Raw genomic sequence first — 11,848 nt, 5'->3', positions numbered from 1 at the left:
AGGTAATTCATCAGAAGAACAGAAGGCGGCCGTTACACATCCCCATTCGAAGGAAGTCATCATAAACTGTATGATGACGTAAAGTTCATGCTGAACAGATAATTCCCACATTCATATGTGGTAACTGATAATTCCCACATTCATATTTGGTACTTCAAATCCCACATTCGTTTGTGGTACAATCTCGGACGAGCCCCCATCTTACGCATAAGAGCGTAACAGAAATGAAAGAAGGGAGAATTTTAGAATGATATATCTTAACTGCTTCTGCTGGGATTCGAACCCGGGTCGCACGGGAACCAATACTTCAGTTGCCCTTCCGATAGTTAAAATTTAATGGGATTTATGAATAAGACATCGAACTCCACTCACACTCCCACCAGGGTTGTGCCTAATTATTTCATAAAATAATTAATTAATTACAATTATTTTGACAATCTTATCAATTAAATTACAATTAATTACTTAGTTTTTGGGGTAAATAATTAATTAATTACAATTATTCAGGAAAAGTAATTAATTATAACTAATTTTCATCAAATCCTGCCTTAAAAGTTTTACTGGTATCTTTTGGCAGAACAAAATGTTTCAGTGCAGGTAAGTGCTTGGTTTGCCTTTTATTAACCCAAAGTGAGACTAAAAATAATGGCGGACAATTGAAAATCTCTGGTAAAATTTAAATCAAATTAGGAACTAAAACAAACAAATTTGGATTAGAATTGCCAAAAATAGTGTTTTCTAAGTGGGACATATCAGTGCTGTGTTAAAAATGCCAAATTCAAATGAGAAAGGAAAAGTTAAGCAGAAACCGGATAAATCTGTAAACAATGGACAAAACAGTTCAGTGGACAGAACCGTGGGTGGGGTAATGACTAAAAATTTGAGTTCAAAGTCAGCCTAATAACATTGAATCCCCACTAACTGAAAATCTTCAGCTACCGATTATAAACAATACTCACGGTTTATTTACACCCAATATGCTCAATTGCCCAATAAGTGATGGTATCCAAGACGCCAACATTCGCTACCACCAGGGTCGTCCATACGTGGTCCCACCCTACCAAGGGCCTTATCCCAATGCTCAATCTTTCCAGCCGCCAAATCAGCAGCATCATTCTCAGATACAGTCACCAACACAAGGTTTGCAAAATAGTGGTATACAGCAGTCTTTCATCGTGGATCTCATAAATAAGTTAGATAATCGCCTTCAATAAATAGAAGAGAGTGTATCGAAGTTGAGCTTAATCCAGAAAGAAATTGGACAAGTAAGATCCGATGTTACAACCTTAAAATGTGAAAACACTGTAAATCATTCAAAACTGAACGAGATGGAGTCTTTTTGCCAATCTGTGAGCAATATTGCTGATGACTTTAATAATCACAAAGTAAATTGTTCATTCACTATATGCGACATCAAATATGAAAACAAATGTCTACATGATACGGTAAATAAACTTCAACAGGAGAATACACAAGTTAAGCAGCAAGTTCTCGATTTACAATGTAGAAGCATGCGTGACAATTTAATTTTCGTTGGTATAAATGAAAATAACGGGGTCGAAAAGGAGGACTGTGAACAGGTATTGCGTGAATTTTTAGAAACCCATGTGGAAAACGACTCAACTGTAAATACAAGGAATGACATAACAGTGAGCGACATACAATTTGACCGGGTGCACCGATTAGGAGACCCCGACAGAAAATCTACAAAACCAAGGCCAATTATTGCAAAATTTACATTTTCTAAACAAAAAGAAATAATTAGAGATGCGGGTGTTAGATTGAACATCAAAAAGGGAACATATTATATAAATGAACAATACCCACAAGAAATAGAAGAAAATCGCCGCAAACTGTTCCCGATTTTGAGAAAATATAAACAGGTTAAATCAAACAAATGCTCGTTAGTAAAAGATAAATCGACTGTAAATGGCTGGGTATATAATTTAGACAAAGAAATTTTCGAAAAACCAATTAATGCAAAACCGCCTCTCGCACCCGATCGTCAAATGGACATAAATTTCCGGCCTGAAAATTCGAACGCCAGCCGTTCAAGAAAACATTTTAATGCATGTATACCAGCATCTAGAAGTCAGTCACCACATATCGACTTCAGGACGCCCAATAGATATGATGCCCTGAACGCAGGCACCATCTTCAGTGCGCAATAATAAACAGAAAGCTGGATCTCCACTGGAGGACGACAATTTCAAGAGACCTCGGGATGAAACGATGAGTAAAACTTTGTTTAATGAGAATGAGGACGAGCCTCATTTTGATTCAACGGTTTCGTGTATTAATAATGACGATTACTAGGACAGGCGGGGAGAGTTACCGTTATATGACAATGTATTATTAGCGAATAGTCAGAGTTCTAATCAATGTGTTAAACGCTGTATAAATAAGACACCGGATTATAATCTGAAATTGCTTTCTTTAAATGTATGTGGCCTCAAATCCAAACATATTGCCCCTGAATTTAATTCATTTATTGAGAGATGATATTGTTGGTTTTCAAGAAACCAAAATGGACTCTTTAGATACGGTCAATTTACCAAATTTTAACATTTATTACAAGCACAGAAAAGTCATCTCTAAAAGAAAGTCCGGTGGTTCAGCTTTAGCTGTCAAACAAAATATTGACAAATACATCACTGTGATTGAAAATGAAAGTAAACTGGTATTATGGTTTGTTATTTCAAAGACATTGATAAATCATAATGATATTTTGTATGGTGTAGTTTATTTGCCACCAGAAAATTCCGAATTTTCCATCGATGATCCATTCACTGAAATTCAAAATGAATTTAACTCATTTTCTGATAAATTTTCTTCAGTGTGTTTATTTGGGGATTGGAAAGCTAGAACAAAAAATTTACAAGACTATATAAATGCTGATTTTGACATTTTTCACGAAATCGACCTAGATGAAGTGTATTATAATTTTCAAATGGAATTAGATAAATTCGATAAAGGCAGTGTTAGACTTGAACGAAAAAATTGTGACAATTCCTGTAACAATTATGGTTACAGGTTTATAGACTTTTTGCAGTATAACAATCTGTACTTACATAATAGTAGAACAAATGGGGACATAGAGGGGAAAACTACGTGTAAAGGGGTCAGTACAGTTGATTATTTTCTATGCACGTCTAGTTTATTTTCACATGTTTGTGAGTTAAAGGTAGCTGATTTTTGTCATTTGTTGTCAGATGTGCACAATCCTTTAGAGCTTTCACTAAACTTTAAAGTAGAAGAACAAAGTGATACAGAATTATATGTAAATAAGGTAAAAAACTTGGACCCTCTTAAGTCAAACTTATATTGTGATAACATTGATGACTCTATTGTACAAAATATATACACAAATCTTTGCCGCATTGAAAACTGTAATAGTGTTACTGAAAAGCAAATCGATGATGTTGTAGAACATCTCTCGAATTTATTTATAGGTAGTGCTAGTAAAATATTTGTTCAGTGTAAACAAAAGCTACATGTAAATGACATACAATACGATAAAGATAAAAAATGGTTTAATAAGGAATGTAAAGTGGCACGAAAGAACTTCCATCGGGCCAAATACTTGTAAAAATTGCGTAAAAATGATGAAAACAAATGAAACCTGCAATGTAAAAGTACATCATACAAGTCATCGTTAAAAAATGCATTTGCTAGTTATAAGAGGACAAATGCCGAAAACCTGAAAAAAATGAAATTTTCAAAACCTAAACAGTACTGGAAGATAGTGAATGGAAGAAAAACAAATAGATCAGGTGCGAAATTAAATGACTTGTATGAATACTTCAGGCAGTGTAATTATGCAAATGTTGATGAAAATAATGTTGATATAGATGTCACTGATGATAACATTAATCAGGATCTAAATCAATCCATTTCTATGGAGGAATAAGAGAAAACAGCAAAAAACTTAAAGAATAACAAATCAAGCAGTGTTGACAATATCTGTAATGAATACATTAAGGCCACTGTTCCGAAACTTAAACATGTACTGGTTAAACTTTTCAATATCATTTTTAAAACTGGAGTTGTGCCGAATTCTTGGACTGTAGGGAAGTTGTTCCAATTTATAAAAACAAAGGAGAAATCACAGATCCTGCAAATTACAGACCAATATCCTTACTAAGCTGTTTAGGAAAACTTTTCACAGCGATATTATATTCAAGACTGGAAAAATTTACATCTGATAATGATATCATAAACAAATTTCAAGCTGGATTTAGAAAGGGCTACTCCACAGTTGATAACATGTTTGTTCTTAGTACTTTAGTTGAATTGTTAAAGCACAGTAAAAAGAATGTATTTTGCGCTTTTGTTGATTTAAAAAGTGCTTTTGATACCATATGGAGAAATGGACTTTGGGCTAAACTTATTGTTGATAATATAAATGGAAATTTTTTACGAGTTATTAAAAATATGTATGACAAAGCAAAATCGTGTATTTTTTCAAATGGCTTTAACTCTGATTATTTCCCTTGTAATATGGAGTCAGACAAGGGGAAAATTTATCGCCCTTGCTTTTTTCCTTGTATCTAAATGATTTGCATGATTACATTAAAAACAGTAATTTAGTAAATGGTGTAAAATGTCATAAACATGGTATAGAAAATGATATTAACAATTATATTAAACAGTTTGTTATTTTATACGCTGATGATACGGTTATAATATCTGACTCAGTAGCAGATTTGCAATCAGCACTGAATGTTTATGAATCATATTGTGATGATAACAAATTAACTTTGAATTCGTCAAAGACAAAAGTTCTTGTTTTTTCAAGAGGTAGACAAAGAGCATATGATTTTAAGTATAAAGATGAAAGTATTGAAACTGTTTCAGAATTCAAGTATTTAGGTATTTTATTTAGCCGAAGTGGTTCATTTTACAATGCTAAATAAGAGATAGCCAAGCAGGCAACGAAAGCAATGTACTGTCTGATTAAAAAATCTAAAGCGTTATGTCTACCGCTTGACATGCAGATTGAACTGTTTTCAAAAACTGTAAAACCTTTACTTTTATATGGTTGTGAGGTATGGGGATATGGAAACTTAGATGTAATTGAAAGGGTGCAGTTGAAAGTTTTAAAGTATATTTTGAATGTGAAAAATTGTACGGCAAATAATATTGTTTACGGTGAAACAGGTGTTACACCAATATCAATTGACATCAAATCGAGGATTGTATCATTCTGGTCAAAACTTGTTAGCTCAAATGAAAGTAAGTTAACAGGGGATATGTATGCCATACTTTTAAGTCATTTCCAGGAAACAAATGTAAATAACGTAAGACATTATTTACGGATTAGAAATGTTAAAGATATATTGATAAGCAGTGGAATGATAAATGTATGGAAAACACAAACATTCCCAAATGGTAAATGGCTTTATATGACTATAAAGCAAAAATTACGTGATTTATTTCTAAATGAATGATATTCAAATATTGAAAATTCAAGTAGTTGTAAAAATTATAGGATATTTAAAACAAAATTTGGTTTTGAAGAATATTTGATCAGTACACAAACAAAATATCTTAAGTATATTGTTAAATTCAGAACGAGAAATCACAGACTGCCTATAGAAACCGGTTGTTGGAATAGAATCCCTTTAGAATTAAGGAAATGTACATTATGTAATCAAAATATTGGCGATGAGTTTCATTATCTCTTAGAATGTTCAGCATTAAATATTGCAAGAAAAAAATTTATTAAACCACAATACATAAGGAACCCTAATATCATATCATTTGAAAAATTAATGACAACCAATTTACACAATCATGTTGAATATAGAAAGCTATGTATGTTTATTAAGGAAATTATTAAAATATTTGAGTGATGTTTTGAATACAGTGATTTATGCTAGTGGTGATATATGTATACTTTTTGTCAGGCATTATTGTCATTACTAAAATTGAAATGTTTTTGGTTATATATATTCTGTTGAAAGGAATATCTCCCTTTGTATAACCATGTTAAATGTATAATATTTAGCCTCACTGATATTATATGTCAATATTGTATTTTGCCTCATATTATCATGTGTATCATGAAATTAGAGTAATAAATTGAATTGAATTGAATTTAGACGCAAACAAGACTAATAATGTGTTTCCTACAAGTTGGCCTCTGTAAAATGTGAGCTGACACTTCTGTATTCACTCAGAAATTCAGAAATCACTTTTCAGTAATATAAAATCAATTTATATTGGTAAACAGTTCTGTACAAAAGCAAAAACTTCTTTCCCTGTTATTTTTTCAACAGATTGAAAAACGGCAAGAGCGAATTACTATCACAACTGTTACATTATTTTATCAGTACAACATTTCAATACAATATTTTCTAAAGAAAAATAAAGCAAATGGCAGCCTTTGTGTAGCAACTACAATTTAAGTTATTACAGACCATAAATGCAACAGTAAGTGATGAAAGAATACAAAAGGTGTTGACACCTTGTTACTTAGAGAACAATAGGTATAAACTTAACAGTGTGAAGTTTCACCTGAGCACTAACAGCTGAAGTACAATAATTAAGAATAATTCGATTTAATTGACAATTATTGGCCAAATTTGAGTCAGTAATTAATTAACTACAATTACTTCAATTGACTTTTGTCTCAATTTTAAGTTACTTTCAATTATTTCAAATTTGTTAATTATAATTAATTATAATTAATTAAATTATAATTATAATTAGGCACAAGCCTGACTCCCACAAGGTCTACTGGAGGCCCACTTGAGTGATACTTACCCACATTTGAGTCAAGTGTGAGTTTGAGCGACGACTATGAATATATGGCCCTAAGCAATACTGTATTTGACAGGCAATGGCAAAAAAGCGAGCAATTTAACAAACTTAAAAAACATACATGTTAGTAAAACACGTACACATATTAACTGGTTCTGATCCTTTCTGTAAACTGAAAGGTTTTCCATAGAAATCAAGGAAAGAAAGAATATATTGAATTATGAATAAAGTTTCTGATTTTTCATATCAGCAGTGCTTGATATTGTTTATGTTATATAGTTTATCACTGTTGCATTTAATGAACATGAGGAGTGTTTAGTCTGCTTTACAGTATTTACCTAGGTAATCTATAGTTAAATACATGTATGAATTTCTTGTATTATATTTGAATTTATATTTTACCATTACCATTACTTTATAAAAACACTTATGTTGAAAGTCAAGTACCTGTTTAATGACTCGCTAACAGCCTATTTGACAGGACATGTAAAAGCTAGCTGCCTTAAGGTCTTCAACATCACTCTCAGTGGTAAGTGTCAAAAGATAACAATAGATTCTGTTATATATTTTGGTTAACAAAACTAATTATGTCACACCTTAATGGTTATTATAAATTTGCACTTTGGACCTGTCCCAGGTTTTAGATGTATAGTTCAATGCATTAATTTGCATTAGATACACTGAATGTTATTAAATATTTAATTGATTACAGACAAATAGTGCTAGTGCTTTAAGTAAAATTGTATTTATTTGTAATGTTTCATAACTAGATGGCCCATATATAAATTAAATTTTATAAGTATTTAGGCAGAATACTGGGCATACTTGAACACTTGGACTGTGTTTTATGTCCTTCTGTTTGAGGTTTGAGGTTTGTGGCATATCTCTGGATCTGATCTGTTTCACACCAAGTTAACTTGAACCTGGGATTTCCAGTGATACAGAAAATAATACCTAAGTAATGCTAAGCATTAGCATTAGCATTTCTACCTTTGGCATTAAATTAGCATTTTTAATGCTAAAATTGTGGCATTAATCATTACTTGGCATTATTTGAAACAATAATGCATTACTAATGCATTAGCATTAGCATTACTACAACCCTGATCAGCATTGGTGTATGTATATCACTGATATCGGAACTGAATTTTATTTTAAATTAGCTCTGATTCACCCTGTCTGCTTATTTACTGTGTCATAGTCGTTACTCAAACTCACACTTGACTCAAACTTAGGTAAGTATCACTGTTGGATAATTAGAATAGCCCAGAAACACTTACCAATCAAACTTACGTGGTGGAATCTGTCTCTATTACATGCAATTCGGGACCATAGCCAATTATTATGTTTTGCAACACCAGCGACGTCTGCACGCTCCAAGGTAAATCACTCTTGCTGTGTTACGTGTTCAGGCTATCGCCCCGTAGGCCATCCCAGACCGTACGCGGGCACTACATCACCTAAGTGGACCTCGATTAGACCTTGCGGGAGTGTGAGTCGAGTTCGAAAGTCATATTCATAAATTTCACTCAATCTTAACTTTCGGAAGGACAGGTCGAGTAATGGTTTCAGTGTACACAGTGGATTAACCGGATTATAACGGTTTATATGACAATAACATCAAGGTATGCAAAAGTGTTGACCATCATTTTTGTAGTCGGAAGTTGTCATCTTATTGCTTGTATGTATGTTTGTCCGTCCACCCGTCTATTTGTTTTATAACACGCCCTACCGTTCATTCGTCCGTCCGTCAGTCAGTCTACTCATCTGCAGTAAAAATAAATTTACACTTAAAAACACGAGTCTTATTTTTGCTATTGCAATCTATTATAATAACAACTGAATATTCAACTCTGTCCACGTATTTTTTTTTTTTGAGGGAGTGTTTGTTCAGTTTAGCAGTATATCACAAAACAACAGAAAATTTTAGTAAACGAACAACATCTTGACATTAAACATCTGTCCAATACATGTTTTACTGTTCTGTCCCATAGAATTGCATATTTAAAATATTCTAAATGAGTTGTCCCCCTTTAAAAAAGAATGTCATTTGTAAAGAAATAAATGTAAAAAATTGTCAAAAACGATGTTTTACCTAGTTATGTTAAGTTTAAACACTGGTACATTGTGGAAATGCATCAATAACGAAGAAATGTAACAGCTTTTCAAAACTGCCGAGTTTTTAAAGGCGCTGAACTGTCCAGAAGTGTGGCCCCTTCATGCAGTCCCTTTCCGGAATACAATACATATATGAGTATATTGACAATGGTTTGTAGAATAATATACATGTTTTATATGCTGTTTAATTTTCATGTAAACAATGCTTTCTTTCTGTGAACTGGTGATGTTCGGACTTTTTTCTCCGAAACATGAATCTAACTCTTAAACTATATCTAGGCTTATGAAATGTAAATATTTGTTACTATGACGTGTGTTTCTGGGAGTGACTGATGAGCCCCGTTAGGCTAGGTTTCGTAGATGTATATTTGATTTCCTATATATATTTTTATTATTTGCATCAATTTACTGTGTTTTAAATTGTTGGGTCTTCTTGCATTTTCGTCGTCCTCAACAACATGTATTAAAAAGGAACATAATGTATTTTACCAAAATACATTGCTCAAATATGAACTTTTACCTTCAAATTAATTACATATTGTAAATTTATCATCTAAACTTGTATTATGAGACCTTGAAAAACACTCTAGTGTCCCCAGGACCTACATCAACATTCACTCTATCTCGGGAGTTTGCTCGACTGTAACTCACCATTATGAATACAAATCGAATCTTTCCTGATTTCCTGAGTAAAGACGTGACCGTTAGGTAATTTATTTGAGTGTACTCAATGAGTGGTGTTGGAGTATTGTCTATGAATATAGCCCTTAGTTTATTTCTTTATTTCATCATGTTTTAAGAGCAAACCTCTAGACTTAAAGTTATATGTACAAGAACATTCAAACAAAATGGGAATATATTCATCTTCACACAATTTTCGTTTTTCACATTAAGGTCAAAGGTCAACATAGCTTTTGCCTGTCCTGTATGTATCTCAACAATCCATGAATATATCTTAATATCATTTGGCACAAATGTACCCCATAATAAGATGCTGTGTCATGCACTTCTTTCAGACAGACCCTTAGCTACAAAGTCAAAGTCACACTTGGCAGTCAAATATTTACATGGCTTGAACTGGGTTCTTTCCATGTCCGGTCCAGAACTTTGTCATTCATCAAGGGATTAGAATATTGCTTGGCAAAAATTTCCTTATAATCAGACGACGTATCATGTGCAACACCCAGAACCCTAGCCTAAAGGTCAAGGTCACCCTTGGAGATCAAAGGTCAATAGGTTTTTTCCTGTCCAGTCCATAACTGTCATTCATCAAGGGATTTTAATATTAGGTGAAACAAATATTCTCTCTTATAAGAAGATGTGTCATGTGCGTGACCCGGACCATTAGCTCAAAGGTCAAGATCACACTTGAGGTCAAGTTCAACAGGGCCCTTTTTATTTATTGTTCGGTCTGTAACTCAAGAGTCCATAAAGGGATAATAAGACGAAATGTCATGCGCAACATCCAAATCAATATTTAAAGGTCAGGGTCACACTGCAGGCAAGGTTGTTTTCATGTAAGGTCAATAATTCTGTCATCCGTTACGGTATTTTGATATTACTTTGCACAAATGTTCCCAAAATACAACGTGTCTTACGAAACACCATTAACCCTCACTCAAAAGTCAAGTTCACAGTCAGAGGTCAAATGTCGAAAGGGTTTTATCCTTTCTGGTCCATAACTCTGTCATCCATACAGGGATTTTAATATTACTTGACACAAATATTCCCCCATAATTAGACAATGTGCTATGTGCCATACCCAGACTTCTTGCTCAAAGTCAAGGTCACAGTTTAAGTTCAGAAGTCAACATGATATTTTCCTATCCAGTCAGTAAAATATTCTATGAAAAGCTCATGTACCATATGGACCTAATTCAAAAAAAAATGTTGATGTATTTTTTTCAGAATTACTTCACCACTTTTTTCTCATATTTCCCCACAAATTTCAAAATGAAATGTCATCAAACTTGAAAGTAAATATGTCCTAAGCAAACAAATCCAAATATTGTGTTATAATACATTGTATATATAGCACAATATTGTTTTTACATCATTGACAAATATCAGATCAATATGTTATACTTTGGTACGGAAATTTACTTGCCTTCCGATAGTGTACATCATTCACTTGTTTATTAATATGAAGCCAAACATATAAAACGAAAACTGAAGCTCAAGTCGTCATCATCAAATGTACAGAGATTAATGTGCAAAGGTATAATAGCTTTCTAATACAAACGCCTCGAAAACATTTATCAACTATCTCTGTAATAAAGTTTAGTCAAGTAGACGTGACTTGTCTAGAACAACTTGTTTAAGGTTACCAGACACCTTGATGTTAGCGTGTAGGACACGCGAATAAGACAGTGACTACAAAAACCTGGCATATATCCTAATACTTTCGCGAAACTATAGACCCATTTCCAATTTCCTATTCATTTTAAAGATTTTAGAAAAGGTTATTGATAGATATCTGTTTTAAGCGCCATCTAGATGATAACAAACTTCGGGACAGAAAATTAAATTTTTACTCAAAATATCAAGATTTTGCAGACCATTGCTCTGCTTATAAGAAGGAAGTGCAAGATGGTTACGGACAGGCTAGGAACCTACGATCTAAAGACACCTTGCCATTAATTGTTCCAACGACTCGAACCGTGGTTTACGTAAAACTGGAGCTTTACACACTCTCCCAATCAAAAATAGATATAGCACTACTTTTAACCGTATGTTAAGGATTTAGATACTTCATTGAAAATCTCGTTTAAAATATTTTTCAGTTGACATTTTAGTCGTATGATGAAGGCTCTGGACTGAAGTTCTTTTCTCAGGGCATTAGTTAAAACTCCGCTTGAATCACTTTGTTTTAGTTTTTTCTCATCTAGTATGTTTAATTGTTTGTTTTACAAAAATTTACAAAAAAAACAAATATTTTACAAATTAACAAGGATATTGAACATTA

This window comes from Mercenaria mercenaria, chromosome 12 (assembly GCF_021730395.1).
Source record: "Mercenaria mercenaria strain notata chromosome 12, MADL_Memer_1, whole genome shotgun sequence".
NCBI classification, from domain to species: domain Eukaryota; kingdom Metazoa; phylum Mollusca; class Bivalvia; order Venerida; family Veneridae; genus Mercenaria; species Mercenaria mercenaria.
This window is presented reverse-complemented; position numbering follows the sequence as displayed.